Source organism: Periplaneta americana, chromosome 6 (genome assembly GCF_040183065.1).
Source record: "Periplaneta americana isolate PAMFEO1 chromosome 6, P.americana_PAMFEO1_priV1, whole genome shotgun sequence".
Classification (NCBI taxonomy): domain Eukaryota; kingdom Metazoa; phylum Arthropoda; class Insecta; order Blattodea; family Blattidae; genus Periplaneta; species Periplaneta americana.
In genome coordinates this window covers 20,441,223-20,456,266 of record NC_091122.1, presented here as the reverse complement: position 1 = coordinate 20,456,266, position 15,044 = coordinate 20,441,223, and the positions used below count along the sequence as shown (strand labels likewise).

Below are 15,044 nucleotides of genomic sequence, written 5' to 3'. Positions count from 1 at the left end.
CAGTCCAAGGTTCTGGTGAAGCTCCTCGAACTTATTTTGAAAAGCGCTGGAATGCGGCATAACTTTTGTGCCTAGAAGTTGATCTGACACCAAGACTTGAACCAAGATGCAATTAGAGAGGAGGAGAGTTAAACAGTTTGATACTATCAGCTATTGGAAGTTGAGGACCTAGTGTTCAGAGAGAGTTAGGAGACAGCTACTCTTTTTTTCGTCGCCGGTATTTCAAAACCTCGTAAATCCAATTACTGCTGTGAAATGCATCTTTCGGACTTATCGCTTGCAAAATATCGGTCCTCAATGGTTTATCAACGCTTATAGAAGAATGAACAATACATTTTCCGCAAATGACATACCTCTTAATGCAAAACCTCACAGGCCTAAATACAGGGCTTTCATTTCAAAACTTCCCAGTCTAAATTATTATTTAAATTGAATTCAATTTAAAAAAAAAAGTCAAACGTCAAGTGTGAAACCAGGCTTAATATTGCATTTTAGATTTCACCCCCAGCCATCCCCACTTTGAAATTTCAAATGGCAGACCTATATTTTTTTATTTAAATATGAAAGAGCGTTCAATTGTTTATACACCACATTCATTTGTTTTCGCATCTTTTATTTTCTATCGTCGCCTGGCAACCTGTATTTTTGTTATTATCAGTTGAATGTAGGCTGAAAACACAGCTTATTTTGTGTAATTTCCTAAATTTAACCAATAAAGATGATTTATGTTCTCTCTTGAAGGTTATACGCCATTTTAAAATAGCTTAATACACAAACACAACAATTATTACATGAAATGCTCAATAAGTTTTTGTAGCTTTATTCTCTTCATCTCTAATGTTATTAAATAGCCGATTGAAAGAATTACGTGAATGTAATTAGTGATTACTAAAATATTCTACGATTTCTTTTCCCTTTCCCACAAGATAAAGCATACTGCGGATTTTTCTTTCGTAATGGGAAATTTCCCACGGATTGACAAGTGTTGAATGAGGCGCGTCTCGCCTAATGCCTTCCGACAGTATTAACATATGGTGTTTGATTGCAGGAGGCTGTTTTACCGACGTCTCGCTGCCGCCGCTTGACGAGTGATGCTGAGGATGCAGACGGCTGATGACGTAAGTCCACATTACCGCGAGACTGTGCAGTAGCGCACTTGCTGCACCTGTTAATTTCCTGTCACACATGTTAATTTACTGTTCGTCTGCAATACACGTGGCTTCTCGCCACACCACAGATTGCAAGATGGCGACGCACGACCTATCTTTATGACGCCTTTACGGAATCGTCGTGAAACCCACATTTAAGCAGGCATTAAGACTTTTATGTCTCCAGTCGTTTTGTAGGACCCATTGCAGTTTTATGCTTCGTCATAGTTTTTTAGTTGTTTATTTAACGACGCTGTATCAACTACCGGGTTATATTACCTGACACTCGTCTTGCGGTTGGGGAAAACCTCGGAAAAACCCAACCACGTAATCATCCCAAGCGGGAATCGAACCCACGACCGAGCGCAACTCCGGATCGGCATATCTTTCATATCTGTTCCCATAAAAAGGTACAATCGAGAATGTGGCACAATTTTTATCCATTCTTTAAAGTATATGAATACGAGAAGACATGAAAATTCAATAAGTATAATGAGCCCCGACTCTAGAAATTGTTTACAGCTGTATGTGAAATGTCTGTACACTATTATAGTGCATTCCTATAAGTTTAAGGAAGGTGGCGGCCATTAAGCAACTTGCAAGAGTGTACAAACTCGGCAGTATTTGATTTACATGGCCCCCAAAGTACCTTGCTCAAACCAGTCTGCTATCTTAATTACTGCAGAGATATCGACAATCAGAATTATGGAGCAGTAAAGACGATACAGATCGTGTGCAAAAATATAATGTACACCTGGTGAAAAGTTACTATGACCGTGTAGCTTGGCTTATGGACCACTACTCCACGATCTCGCCACGATCTGAGGGATCGTGTTTATTAATTAACATTTGCAATGGGTCCCTCTGATTGAGGTTCTGGTTGATATGTACATCTATTATCAGGCAGTACACCTCACTTGACGATACGTGTTATGTTATTGTTTTGTTTGTTTCATGGCCTGCTCCATATGAATACACACATTTATTTTGTGTTACATTATCAAAACATTTGAAAGAACCATAAAATTTAAAAGAGAGTATTCATCATTTATGCTCATTTAAACTTCTATTTGTATGTAAAATTGAATGAAGATTTCAAATACGTAAACTTTAATATAGGCCTAAGGTGCCATTTAACAAAAGTGTTATTTTTTTGCCACATTCTGTACATGAATCAATACTTTTGTGAGACCACAGTCATAAGTTTTAATTAGATATTTCGAGCAACTTTTGTTGTTGATATTTTTTTTCTTCATAAAATCTATATATATATATATATATATATATATATATATATATATATATATATATATATAATTTGACCTGGTAATGGAAATTACGGGAAAACGGCTGGACGGATTTTAATAAATGACCCTTCATTTTGAAGCTTGAAACTCAAAGTTTTTCGGAAAAGTAGTAGTTTTCAGTGAAATATCAACTTTTAAACATAATTTTCCTATTTTCCAAAATCCACCTGTCGTCAGTTTTGAGAACTAGCTAATAGCATTCACGGCCGATGTGATATACCCTTCGCTTTTTTGTAAAGGTGAAGCGAAGCGAGCATCAAGTCGGCCGTGTTACATTTCAGAATAAAACAAAACACATACTACAGTAAACAATATTACACGAAGAATGCAAGAATGCTGACATATTTAGAGCTCAAATTAAACTGGTTATTAAAAACTTAACTTACTAAAAATAATTTACAGATTCGATTCTGTGGTGTGTAATTTTCTGGGTACAGCTGTGTATTGGATATTAAAAACTACAAAACTTGAGCTGGTTTGATGACATTATTACCATTAGAAATGAAATATTATTGTAGTTAATGCCATGATGTGACTATTTTTCATTAATTATACATATTAATGCTATATTGATGATATTAAAAGTGAAACGTTTTGGGGTTATATAAGTAGATGTAGAGAACAACTTAAATTAGATTTTGATTTCTATATTTTACTAAGTGGCGGCTATATAGTAAAATATAGTATATGTTCCTGAAAGCTATAAAACTTACGTAAGATAATAATATTATTAAAAATCAAATATTTTTATAATTATTAATCAAGTGGGGTTGGGTCTTTTTCATATATTTAATGGCGGTGTGGTGTAGATATTTATATGCGTGGTTCTCTTCAGTATTGGCTCGAGAGAGAGTATCTTTCATTGTTATGGAAGCAAATAACTTTCCGAATGTCTGGTATTCTTCATTGAAAATAAATCTGAAAAATGTTTATTTGAACGTCTAATGAACTTAGTTTGCAGCATTTGCTGCACAAGCCACTAGTGAATATATAAAGTGTTATTAGCAATATTCCATACTTAATTAAACACTGTATATCATTTGTTCTGGGTCGCTAAGGAGATGATACTGAGCATTTACGGTGTATTTCTGGTCATCCCGTTATAAATGCAGTTTGACGTATAGATTCCGCATGAATGTGCACAAATAACGCTTTTTCCATTCTGACTTGAATTCTCTGTTGTAATTAACTGTACGTGGTGTACCACATGTCGAGAATTCTCTTGTTTTGACAGAGTTGTAACCAAACCGTAGTCTCAGCTTACAAATATGTACAGGTACACAAACAATATTCTGAACTTTGGCCGTGTAAATTTGTCTGTAACACTGTAGTATTTTGTTTAAAGTCTCTCTGATTTTAGAGAATTTGCATGAAAGGAAACGAATACAATGGTGTGAGTGGAATGGGGAAAAGTTGGGACAAAGGTGACGGGATAAGGCAAAGTATCCATTTTTATAGGTGTTCTTTCTACCTACAATAAACATCTGATCTAACATAAACTGTTGAAAGCCGGCTGGAATACACAGTGCGAGTCGACGTTTTCAATTCATATTCAGTGCACCATGCGATTCTTTGGCAAACATGAACACACGCTTATATTTACATAAACATTCAATCTTACATATTTCTCACAGAAAAAATCGAAATGTTGGACGATGTTGTAACATTGTAAATATATTCGAATGATGTCTATTGAATAATACAGGATCTTCAGTTCAGTTGCTTGGATGGGTGGCTATCGCTTTGGCTTGTGAAGCAGAGGACGCGTATTAAATTCTCTGTGCGGTTCATTTTTTAAGAGACATGAATGAAGAGAGAAGAATCCAAAAAGAATAGCTGCCCTTGAAAGAGGGGTACCGAGCGGTAACAACACCTAAATTGATTGTAGATCAACAATATTTTATTTTTATTTATTTTTTGGGGGGGGGGGGTCAGCTATCCTTGACAGGAATAATTTATTTTTCATATATAGAACTGTACAGATGGTTATTTACAATTAACAAGGAATGTCTTAAAACATTAATGGCTATATCTTGAAGTTCCAAAAGATTAATATGGAAGTGATGAAAGAAACTGATACAAAATCTGGAGATAGTGCTCCTTGCACCAAAAAGCAAGCCAATTACTTTCGAGCGACAAACGGGTATGTGATAATTATTTCTCTTCCAGATAAGTAAAGCAGCGTTTATAATGTCTTTTCTTTTCCAAATCTACTTCTTGTGGTTGTAATTCAGTTCCTTCAAATTTGATAGTCGGATCGATTATGAAGCCAATCAGCTAGCAATTTACCGAACCATAGGGACATTTCGAGATTAAAGCAATATTTTGATTTGGTTGAACTTAAAACTCAAAAATTTAATTTTATGCATTTATATCGGCTTTTCTCTATATAGACTAAAATACACAATATGGCATCTGAATAAAATTGGTGAATTTAATTTAGAGTAGCTTGCTTCGCTTGATTAATATTTCAAATTCTTCCAACCTAACGATTACAAAATTACTAACTATCGTGATATCTGTAACACGCGTGTATTCGAGGAAGTGTTGCCTGTAGTAAGTGAACCTAACAGCTGAAAATCATGAAATTTAAGCAGGTGCATTTATCGGCTTTTCTCTATATAGGCTAAAATATATATAAAATATAGCATCTGAATAAAATTTGTGAATTTAATTTAGAGTAGCTTGCCTCGCTTGATTAATATCTCAAATTCTTCCAACCTAGCAATTACAAAATTACTAACTATCGTGATATTTGTAACATGCGTGTATTCGAGGAAGTGTTACCAGTAGTAAGTGAACCCAACAGCTGAAAATCACTAAATTTAAGCAGGTGCATTTATCGGCTTTTCCCTATATAGGCTAAAATATACACACAATATGGCATCTGAATAAAATTTGTGAATTTAATTTAGAGTAGCTTGCCTCGCTTGATTATTATCTCAAATTTTTCCAACCTAACAATTACAAAATTACTAACTATCGTGATATCTGTAACATGCGTGTATTCGAGGAAGTGTTGCCAATAGTAAGTGAACCTATCTGTAACATGCGTGTATTCGAGGAAGTGTTACCAGTAGTAAGTGAACCTATCTGTAACATGCGTGTATTCGAGGAAGTGTTACCAGTAGTAAGTGAACCTATCTGTAACATGCGTGTATTCGAGGAAGTGTTACCAGTAGTAAGTGAACCTATCTGTAACATGCGTGTATTCGAGGAAGTGTTACCAGTAGTAAGTGAACCTATCTATAACATGCGTGTATTGGAGGAAGTGTTACCAGTAGTAAGTGAACCTATCTGTAACATGCGTGTATTCGAGGAAGTGTTACCAGTAGTAAGTGAACCTATCTGTAACATGCGTGTATTCGAGGAAGTGTTACCAGTAGTAAGTGAACCTATCTATAACATGCGTGTATTCGAGGAAGTGTTACCAGTAGTAAGTGAACCTAACAGCTGAAAATCACTAAATCAAGTAAGGGGAAAAAAATGTTGAAGTTACCACTCAGTATCTCTTATTACATTGTACCGACTATAACAGTAGTAGTCTGCTTGCAATTCGATTCTACCCCCATCTCTCCTTACCTCACCTTGTACCGAAGCTGTGAAGCGGATAGCATATACATACAGGCGTGCATATGCACACATTGATTATCCACGGAATCAGCATTGGTCATATGAAGGAATCACAAGAACCATCCAGCTTGCATCTGAACTCATGTTGTCAAACTCAGCCAAGTTCTCGGGCCAATGATCCTTAAGTTTTGTCAACCCTGTCCCATTATTATATCCGGTCGCCTTATGCAACGCAACAACTGGGCCTGCCTATAAGATCAAGATGGCCGCCATGAAACATGACAGATCGGATATCAAACCGTTTTCATACTCTACTTTTTTGGCTCGTATGTATAATCTTACCTCGGCTGTGGGAGAGCGGGTGAATATCTCCGAATGTGGAGGCATTCCATTGGCTGTTGTTCTGCAAATAGCTTGCGTGAAATGTGTTATAGCACAAGCATCCTAACGACCGAAACGAATGAAGATAAAAATATGTTATGTGTTTGCTTTTGCAAGCAATGAACCTTTGAGAATTAATAGTGAACTGCCAATACGTGACATACGCTCATTCTCAGTCCAGAGTCAGTTTCGCGACTTTATAATCTCGCACTACACCTTATTATTAATTGTGCTGTAATTTTTTCGCAGTCGAATGAGTGGCCTATTGATGATGATGATGATGATAATAATAATAATAATAATAGTAATAATAATATTATTAATATTATTATTATTATTAGTATTATTATTATTATTATTATTATTATTATTATTATTATTATTATTATTATTATTATTAAATCTTCGCCGGGCATAATTACAATTTAAACAATATACTATTTTAGACATGATGTTTGTTGTTGTTTATGGTGCATAATATTGTATATGTAAAACAACAATAGTAGATATTGAAAGACATATTGTGTAAACATGAGAGTTACAAATAAATACGGAGTAGTAGTAATAACAACACTGTTTTACTTTTACCCTTGTGCTAGTAGTTTTTCCACAAAATAATGTGCCACGTATTTTACGGTCTCATGTTTTATGAACGATCGTACTGTGAAACGCCTGTCAAGTTAGACTATACGCACGTCTTTTATCACACAATGTAATATAGGCCTACTCTAATATTACGTTACGGGTGGTTATCATTGCAGGAAACTCACTCGTCATTATTTGACGTAATGGAAGGATTCCCTATCTATCACAAGAGATTTCCAAATAGCCGGATTCCAAATAGACGAATGTACGTTGCTGCGTACAAAGAGTCCGGGATACAGGATCTCTTCGTCCTGCAAGTACTAACGATTCTAAAAACATGGTATTTTTTTCATGTCTAAAAAAATAACTTCGAACATAGGATTTTATTTTGCATAATATGGTTCAGTATACAATAAACTTTGATATTCCATGCATAATATTGTCAATAAGTTTATTACGCACAATATACTTAACTTTATTTCAATCGGTATTTATGTATGGGATTATAGGATGGGATAGCTTATTTAAATCCAATTTTAATCCACTTTATTTATTACAGAAGAAAATAATTGAAATATATGTCTTAATAAGCCTATTGATTTTCCATCTCAAAAATTGTTTTTAGACTTTAATGTTCTTAAAATAAGACAAAAATATTATACTGTATTAATAAAATTCATACTTAAAAATCTAAATAATTTTGAATTGTATTCTCATAGTTATGAAACAAAAGGTATGAATTCTTTAAGATTGTTTGGTCCAAAATGCAACACTGCTACAGTATTTAATCATAGTAGTAATTTAGGCCCAAGAATATATAACAAATTTATATTTAAATATCCTAATCTTGTCAATTCTAATAGTTCTAGTATTAAATTTAAAAAGTTATGTAAGGATTTTATAAAAATTGAAAAACTGTAAATTTAAATTTATATATTCTTACTGCGTAGTAGACATAAGACAAATTGTATTATATACTTCTTAATTTCAATTTAGGAATTCGACCCTGAGTACGATTTCTACTCTTTCAGGGGCGAGCTAAAGTTTTTCTGTGTATATTATATTTTATGTTACAATTATTAGCAAAATAAATAAAGTAATGCAGAAGCAACTGACAAAGTCAAGTACTAGTTACGATATTTTCGGATTATACAGTATAATTATTCATCACTGAATATTACGATTAACAAACTTGTTCCTCTGAATGAAAGCCCTTATCCGATTGGCGCCATCTTTTGTGTGTCCAAGCAAGCAGGGCCTAAAAAAAAGTGCAGCATCAGATCGACGAGCAAGCAGCAGGACTGCTCTCACTGTAAGAATATCTTCTTGTAATGCGAACTCGGTGGTGGCTTTTATCATGTGCGTGCCACAACGGATCAAACTGCAACAGGGGTGACCACAGTCTCATGAAATACAGTGTTATGGATAGCGTGCACCAGAGCTGTTTGAGAGCTTCGCGGAGTCACTTTATACTTCAGAATCAGTTGAATCCTTTTGAAGCTCTCTATACTTCTTACAACGCAGTATCCAATTCTGACACGCATGCTGTAGGACTGCACTGATCTGCAGTGAGTGAGGATGAGCTATAGAAAGTGTTCCACAACATCATTGCAACATGTGTATTTGAACATAATGAAATACATTTTGAGGAACTGCTTTGAAATTCATGTAGAATAATCTCTGCCTTCTTAACCCTTAGGATCCGGAAGACTTATACCACTATTGCACGAAAATGCCTAACTCTTAACCAGGGATTCGTAAACCTGCATAATCGGGTAAATTCGTTTTGGGTTCGTTAGCCGAGCGGTATAAGGCGCACGTCCGGCCACATCGTGCCTAAGATCGCAGGTTCGTGTCCCGGCCACTGCAGTCAATTGAGCTTGTGGTAAAGGATGGGGAGGGCCCATGTAAAACAATCGTAATAGTACGCATGGAAGCTGACGGGATTTGAGCTGACTGTAGTTGAAATGATTTTGCTCCTTTTTTAAGAAAAAAAAAATTACAAAAATATTTTTTATTGCTTTAATCAATGTCCTTAATGTTACAAAATTAAAGAATATCAACGTATTTTATATATAACATACAATTTATAACATATTATATCATGTCATGACCATAATACTAGCTGGCCACTATAATGGACGCACGGCTCCTAAAGGTTAAACAATTCAGTAGTTATGCGAAAAATCACTTGCCGATCGGTTAGGTTTCCCCTTTCTCTTTATTTGTCTGTCTGGTCTGGAGATATAAATATGTGCTATGTGTTCAATTTGAGGGAAGGTTTCGATACGCTCATTAACAGTTCTCCTACCGCAATGATTGATTAATTTTGTATAATACAGGGTGAGTTACACTTTGTTACAAGCATTGTTCCATACTTTTTATAATAATTAATTTTATGAACACTTATGCAGTGAGCGTCAGACATTTGAACTCCCTCCGTACAAGGCTGCATTCCTCGATAAATTCAGCGTGACAAAAATGCGAAGCCTGGTAATAATTGTATAACGTTATACACGTGTTTCATACATTACTGTACGTTTTGTACGACAGCATTACAAGACTATTAATAAAGAAATAACAACAAATGTGTAATGATGGGTAGTATATCATGGTCTATGAAGAAAGACGTTGCTATGACAACAATGATGTATTAAATATTATAGCATGGAAAATCGTTTCATAATGTTAACTTTATGGTACAAGTTATGCCGTCATAATAGAAGTCATGACGTTTTAGTTGTCATGGTAATATTTTACGGCTTTGGTACAAAAATGTGGTGTATTATTCACGATTTTTACTAACGATAAAGGCTGTTTATAATGCTGGAGTACAGAAAATTACAATACATTATTAGAAAGTGCTTGGATTGTCTATACTCGATTTAAAGAATTAAAGTAATACAACAAAATATGTAATCATTGCGAGTTACTGGGATTCCCTTAAATCTTCTGTTTTTTTTATTAGAGGCGTTGAAAACTTTTTATATGAAAAAAAAAAATCGAACAAAAAAGTAAAACTGGGGTCGTAGGTACATACGTGAAGGAAGGAAAAATAAAAAGGGGCACGAAAGAGAAACTAAAAATGAGCAGAAAATAGGGAAGCAAGAAGTTTGCAGTGTGGGAAATATTGTAACATCGCTACTCGAAATTACTGTATTGCGATACTTCATGTAACCACTCGAAAAATGCCAGAAAGGTTTTTTTTTTTGTATTTCTCATGAATGGTGCTATTTTGTGACTCTAGATCTCGCAGCGTTAGCTATTAAAATTTTCTGCATCCATATAACAAGTCCTGAGATGTTAAGATTACCTGAACTGCAGAGAGGTCAGTAGAGAACAAATAAACATGACCTCAGCTTGTTGGAGTGGGCTGTTTATTGCTGGTCAATATAGCAAGAGAAGTAACAGTGTGCTCCGTGTTCTTCCAAACAAGGCCACAGTGCCTGGACTAGTGACAGACCAAAGATACATTTCGTATACCTCATTGCTTGGTGTTACGGAGGACGTACACTTTAGAAAGAGAAATTGCAAGAAAAGTCTGATTTGAGTCGTGGCCGTTCTTCCAGAAAACAGCTTTATGGATGGACAGAAGTCGAGGTAACTGCCAACTATTGTAATAATTATATTTCAAATCAGTCCACCATTTAATATATGAATACATACAAAGCAAACCAAACGTTTGTGTAATTAAATTAATTAAAAATACTTTATTCTTGCATGTGATTTTCTATATTACAGTAATAGATTTGATAAATATGCATATTTCAAATCAAACAAACGTTTCATCTCGAATTTCAATTTAATCAAACCAAACGTGTATTCTAGAATATAATTCTAAAGAAGTCCAAAGTTTATTATGGAGTTTTACAGTGTATGTAGCCTATAAAGCAAACCGAACATTTGTGTCGTTAAATTACGAGTAATTTAAGAAAACTTTATTCCTGTATCTAATATTGTAATAATATTTTAATAACTTAAAATCTAAATGATCCACGCAGATTGGAATTTAATAAGGAAATAGTTACATTTTACTAGTCTATGTTTTAAACTTTAATTATTATTTTTTTTAATTTTATGCATATAATTAATCAATTACTTCTAAAGGCTCCGCCTTCTCACTTCTCTTACCTCTGATATTCTTTTTAATTCTACACAATTGTTGCTTTTCATTATACTGAGCATGTTTTTGATAATGTCTCTCTAAATTCATGTGCTTATGTAAATGTTCCGTCCCGCGCCGTGCTACAATAGGTAGCGAAAATCCGGTTTCGCAAACCAGCTATAACGGCTGGGGAGATCATCGTGCTAACCACACGATACCTCCATTATGGTTGGATGATCGTCCACCTCTGCTTCGTAATGTGGACGTGAGGCCAGCAGCCGGCTGATCGGTCTTGGCCCTTCATGGGTTGTAGCGCCATGGATTTATGTAAATGTTCCATGTTGCTTAAATAGTTTTAAATTTCTTCAGTTTAGTAAATTAGTCTAAATTTCTCATTTGATTCATACGATTAATTATATTGGTCAAATCTTAATGTTGATATCATATGCTAATGGATATTATGAACTGTACAGATACGGAAATAAAATGTGGGCTTGTCTTGGTAGCAGTCTTCCTGAATGTAGGCAACAAGCTTCGCAAAACTGTCGACAAGTAGCATATATTTAGGCGCTCTTGTTTACTGCTCATGCGCAATGACATTCAAGCGGCCCATTTTTTATGGGTCTGTACAAGATGAAATAATTAGCCATTCATGCGAAGTATTCGAGTAATATTAGTCTATAATCCTGGCTGGCTAACTTACACGTCCATAATAATTATAATATAGTGCTTTATTTTCTCTGATATAGTTTCAGCTTTGTTAATAGGATTTATGTCAGTTTTCCTCTCAACGCTCACATGTTTAACATCATATAAAGCAAAGTTTGATCGATTATATACATCCCCTATGGACAGCGTAACGAAATTACTGACTCTCAATCCACTGAAGTGCCTGGTTTTTGTGAACCATACAAGCTGGGCTTGAAAGTAGTAACATTTTTACGACTGCATCATGACAGAGAAATACACGACAGTGACTTGTAAGAAATACGATTTAGGAATTTCTCTGCAATGGTGAATAAATATAGATAATTGCATCAAATCGACAAGAATAGAATGTAGAAAGCAGATGACTATCCATGAATTTTCTATAGTCCTGAAACATCTCACATTGTTACAGCCTACCTTGCGATATCGTATAATTACTACTGGGTGTTCATTTCAAAATGTGTCATGACGTCACTGTTGTTGGGTCACCGATTTGAAGCGAGTTTCAGCTTATATGTTAGAGAAGTTGCCTATTATTTAAGGCGTTCTTCAATCTGAACTTGAGAACGTGTACGGTATAACTTGAACGTCGTAGCAACAGATGGCGGTCTGTACGGTCTGTGTGCTACCATAACCTCTTTCGAACTGTGTTTTGCGCCGGCAAGTCGTACGCAGGGTATTTGTTATCATCGGTTGCGTACGGTAACATTCCACAACACAAATCAAATGCTCCGTGTCCATGTTGACCGTCGAAGTTAATGTCAACAAATACGTAAGTAATCGTCTTAACCCTCTCCCCATATCCCGACAGTACGTATTTCCAATCAGTTCACATTCCTGCCACTACCGGCGTTACCGTACGTATCGGTACGTACTCTTCAGAATGAACGCCGTACTTGCTAGGCAACTTCTCTGCCTCTTAGGTTATACACCTCTGCGGAAGTGTAGGAAGATTGAATTCTCTAGGCTCATCGGCTAGCCACATGACGGCATACATCGAGCCATGACACATTTTGAACTGAACACCCAGTATTTGTGACAGACAGGGGCTGTAGAGCAGGTTTCTCAGACTATTTTAATTTGCTCTATTTAATATAATCACTTCATCAACTCTGAATAGTATTTGTAGTTAACAAATACTTAAGTAAAGTAATTTCTTTTTTCATCAATTTTTTTACAAAAATAATTTCATAACTACGAACTATTGTAGTAAGTAATGGGTCAGAACTACAGCCAACTAGAAGATACAGGTCTAGTCTGCTAACGTCGTAGTTTCGGACGCCATCCGCATGGCGCTAGTTACTTGTGAGACACAGAGTCCATCCACGGACTTCGATGAGACAGAAACTGCAACAATTTCAATTGTTAGTGCAGATGAAATTTACCGTATAAGACATAGAATATGCCAGGATACTGCGTATTTTATTGTATAAAAAGGGTCAATAATTTTTTTTTTGCATTTATATTTCATGTAAATAGCCTATGTTATAAAATTTTCTATTCCGATCTCTTTCATTTTGAGAGCTAACAAAGTTGTTTAAGCTATCTTTTTTTTGACCTTGCAGTATTCCTTATTCTGCAAGCTCTATACTCGATGATTAATTTGCAGATATAATCTTCAGTTACACTTTCAACATGTTGTTTACATTTTGTTTTCTGTATTCCTTACATTCTTCATTTTAAACTGTTTAGCTCCCTATTTACAATTTCATTTTTAAATTTAAACGTGTTTATCCTTAATTGTTTTTAAAAGCTTAATTTATGTACGGATGTTAAATAAAATTATTTAACAATCTGTCTGTGACTGATTGATTGATTGATTGATTTATTGATATAGTTCACAAGTACAAAACTTAATAATATAACAAAAGATCTATAAACAAATGTAGTTCTACATACTAAATATACAATTTCCTAGACTCATTATTTTAGTCTGTGACTGATATCACTATCAGATATGAACTCTGGATCATCCAGTTCGTAGAAGTCTTCGCCTCGTCAACCTAGCTGGTACATTATTTCTATACAGGCTTATTTTAATAAACATGTTTAGAACCGGTTCAACATACAACTAACGCAAAAAGAACTGTTCACTATGTACTGCAAGCATTCATTACAGAGAACAGGACAATTTGTGATCATTAGAATCTATTAAAGGGCATCTCTCTTATAAACACTCGATATCAGATCGGTAGTACCAACGTAACAAATTATATATGCTCTCTTATGTGAGCTCCTCAAAAAAAAAAAAAAAAAAAAAAAAAAAAAAAGTGAAGTATACAAAACGCTCCGAGCAATAGAAAGAGGAATATCAAAATGGATACTGTCATGTTTTATGTAAAAAAATTGAAGGGACTTATCTCCAGGGCTATTTCGCTGATGCATTTATTCACCAATGAAGTATAAGAATCCGTTGAATTTCAACCAATCAGAGCCATCTATCACAGCAATGTTGTCGATTTCATAGCGATATTTTGTTTTGTCGCTAATGATCGGTAACTTATACAATATAAAATTTGGACAAATTCATTCTTCATATTATGAACGGAGATTATACAATGAGTTTATTAAAATAAATAGAGAATTAGGCCTAAGTAACATTAATAGCAACATTTTCAGTAAGAGAGGTAAGTTACCGTAAATATTATAGGGTTACTTCTTTACATTAAAACTGTCCATTATTTTTCCCTATTTAATTTTTTTCGTATACATATTATTTTCTTTTCTTTTTTGAACTATTGTTTTTTTTTCAATTTCTGCTCAACATTTTAATTATTACTTAACTTCTAATATTATTATGTAATGTGAACACGGACATTTGCTCCATACTTATTGTAAGAATAAATTTTCTATATTTTAAAATTCAATTGTGTTCATAATAACAATGAATATTTCCATTATTCCATGTAGTTAGAGTGGCTACCATAGGTGCTTTTATTCGTGTTTGTAAATAAAAATTTTCATAACTGAAACTTTTACACACTACTTTAATCATATCTGAATAATTATTTGTATATTATTGAAAACATATCTACAAATGTATTAATGTGCATAGGACATGTGCGCAAAATTTGAACACTGTAGCTCAACCATCTCTGAAACAAAGGGATATACATTTCTAAAAATGTTAAATAAGAAAATTCCATTTAAACCTTCTTACCTGGAATTTAAATGAATGCAGGACCTATGAAAAAGACAGTTTTAGGGCCTAAAGTGTTTGTAATAACCCATACACTA

General features: G+C 34.4%; 1 long non-coding RNA gene across 1 annotated transcript in view; it reads left to right on the top strand.

Moving 5' to 3' along the window:
- LOC138701128 (uncharacterized) overlaps nucleotides 1–15,044 on the top strand; it is a 449,457-nt gene that overhangs the window by 132,174 nt on the left and 302,239 nt on the right. Inside the window, exon 3 of the long non-coding RNA XR_011332456.1 lies at nucleotides 1,049–1,118. This is a non-coding gene — a long non-coding RNA (uncharacterized lncRNA). The remainder of the gene's footprint in view (nucleotides 1–1,048; nucleotides 1,119–15,044) is intronic.